Below are 2,966 nucleotides of genomic sequence, written 5' to 3'. Positions count from 1 at the left end.
GGAGGAGTTAACATTCTACTTTACACATATTCAGAATCAGAAAATTGTACTGTAAGTTATATAAACAAAGGACATATGTGTGTACATACATCTTGGTTTTTCAAATAGCAGTGACATTGCCTAAGGGAGTAACAGCTTTCACATCTTCCTCTGTGTTGAAGAGAAGGCCTTATTGAAGAGGACACAGAAATGGAGATTCATTTGGGACCAGCTGGTAGCTTCAGTTCTAAAAGGATTTGAGGCTGGCTTGATTAAGTACAAACCCACAGCAAGAGATGTGTTATGGGAATAGAAGATGTTGTCACTGCTTTGGCCCCTCATTTATTCAGGATTTATCACCCAAAGATCTGCCACCAGCCAGGTGCGAAAGGACACTCTCATTCTCTGGCCCGAGTCTCCCCAATATCATGCTTTCTTTCCCTTAGCTAACTGGTAGGTAGGCTCTGACAGATTTTTGTTTTCTCTCTCTTCTATCGTCTCCCCTTTTCTCTCTGTCCTTGAAGGAGAAGGTAATGGAGAAAAGTCCCACTCCTTCCTCCAGGAGATCTTGAAGGGACAGGAAGAGCATCCCGTCTCTGTCCAGGGATGAAAGTATAGATGAGGTGATGGCTTCAAATCTGAGATCACAGGGCTGGAAAGAACTCCAGAGTCCACTGGAAAACTTTCTCACTTTGAGGTTTTTATGGCACAGGTGGAAGGAGTTAATGTCTGTACTATGAACCAAGGTCAATGGAGGAGGTTGCTTATAGCTGAGGTGCCCAGCTGTGCACATCAGTGGCCCTCCTCAGCCACCCTGAGGGATAAGGGAATCTTCAAGAGATCTGTGATCTTAGGCCAACTCTATGCATCAATAGCTGAAGGTGAGGGAAAAGAGCACAGGGAGGACATCTAGAAGGACTAAGATCCAGGTCTGACTGCAAATTGCCTGACGTTGGTCCACATTCTGTTGGCCGGAACTTATCACATGGACACATCTGACTGTAAGGAAGGCTGGAAACTGGGTTGTGCTGTTTCAGGAGGAAAGGATATAGATTTGGTGAACAGTGAGTCAGTCTCTACCATAGAGAGTGTGTGATCCATGGTGCTCCTGGGACAGGGGCAGAGTTGCAACACATTTCTTAACCCAAAGCACAGTGCTCTCCTCCCCAAACCATACTCTGCCATCTCTCTCATAGGTCCCGTACCTTAAAAACACACACACACAGCCCGCAAAAGTAGCACAAAGGGAGCCAAAAAGAAAGTCATTGATCCATTTTCTAAGACAGATTGGTAAGCAAGCTGTGTTACTGCACCTGGTTCATTTTGCCAGACACATAGCAAGCCAAAATGCTGAGACACCAAGGTCTAAAGTAAAGAGAGGGTTTATTTGCAAGGCAGCCAGACAAATGAGGAAGAGACAGGAGAACAAATCTCAAGCCTGCCTCCGCAAAGAGGAAGGGCTCGGGGTATTTATGGGATGACGAATAAGGAAGCGGGGTGATCTGAGGTGTGGGGAGCATAGGGGGCATGAGGAGCGTGGGGCAAGGTGACTGAAAAAGGTGCAGTAATTGTAATACGCACAGGTGTAACTAACTACAGGCCTCCGCACGTTCCAACGTGGAGGCGCTCAGCATCATCTGAGGGTGGGGTTTCCGGCCCCCTGATGTCAAAGGTCACAGAGAGGACACTCATGCACGCCCAGTCAGAGGGTCGGTGGCCTTATTCCATCTTAATCAGCTCAGCTTGAACTAGACACAGCTGACTCCAACTGCCTGGAAAACAACCCTCCTGAACATCTTATTGTTTAGGCTACGTGCTGCTTGGAAGATGTGAAAGCCTTAAAAGGACCAAGATTAGTGAAGGCAGGTAAAATGTATTTGACTTATCATCACACAAGGGTTCAGCATCAGGTATGTTCAGCGTAAGAAGTACAAGAAACAATATTCTCGAGGGCTTAAGGAACCAAAATTGCATCTGATGGCCTCAAGTGTCATGGCTTTAAAGTGAGCCTTATCGATCTGCAGAATGATGGCAGTTGCGTTTAGAAAATTCAAGATAACTACTGAAGATATTAGGGCAAAAACTTCCTGGCCAACTTCCATGGCATGGATCTTACCCATGAATAGATGTGCTCTGTGGTCAATAAATACATAAATAAAGAAGGCAGACCATGATAGAAGCTCATATTGCTGTCAAGATGGTTATTTGCTTTGTCTGTTGTGTTGGTTTTATTAACACAAGAAAAAGCAACAATCAGATTTGGAAGAACTCCTACACTCAGCACCTACCTACAGCTCTGCCAAATCCAGAGAAAGATAATGGAAATCATGACCCAAAAAGTACAGACAAATGACTTGAAAGAAGGGGTCTGTAAATTGATTCTCAGACAGCACTGGGAAGGATCTAGAAAAGGCTTGCCAATCAGAAACACCTCGCCATGATGTGTTCACTAGAACAGTACACACGCCCCAGTTTGAACTGGGAAAACTCATGGAGTGTCACTGTGAAGGCAATAGTTCTGGAAAAGCTCCTTGGGATAAGACAGGTGATGAAGTTGAATGAGGTGATGGATATAAGCCACCAGTCCAAGAATCTGCTTAAAATTCAGACTTTTAATGGTGATGAAGACAAAATCCTATTTCTGGGGAAAGGAAGGAAAGCATAGCCCATTAACTACAATCCTGGTGCAGCATCTGGTCAAATCCTACTCACAGGAAAGGCCAGGTGCAACATGTGGGAATCCCACAAAGAAGGGTCAGCCTTGCCTCCTGATATGACAGAGAATGTCCACTGTACCATGAACCCTTTGTAAGAAAATCAGCCTCCGAATCCTCAGCCTTGCTTTTTCTCACTTTTTTGGACCTTCCCCACTTGGATGCTTCCTGAGGATGCGGGGGGGGGGGGGTTATCCCACGGTTCACTGCCAGCACCTGTCTCTTGGTTTTACCTCAACCTTTGATTCAGATGTTTTCCTTTCCTCCCCTTCT

General features: G+C 45.5%; 1 pseudogene; it reads left to right on the top strand.

Annotated features, from left to right (window-relative positions):
• Positions 1-715: 715 nt before the first annotated feature.
• On the top strand, positions 716-2,580 carry LOC105074732 (small ribosomal subunit protein eS1 pseudogene; annotated as a pseudogene).
• Positions 2,581-2,966: the final 386 nt, after the last annotated feature.

The sequence above is a fragment of the Camelus bactrianus genome, chromosome 6, assembly GCF_048773025.1.
Source record: "Camelus bactrianus isolate YW-2024 breed Bactrian camel chromosome 6, ASM4877302v1, whole genome shotgun sequence".
Lineage (NCBI taxonomy): Eukaryota > Metazoa > Chordata > Mammalia > Artiodactyla > Camelidae > Camelus > Camelus bactrianus.
The sequence above is the reverse complement of the archived record's forward strand: the minus strand, read 5'-3'. Positions and strand labels throughout refer to the sequence as shown.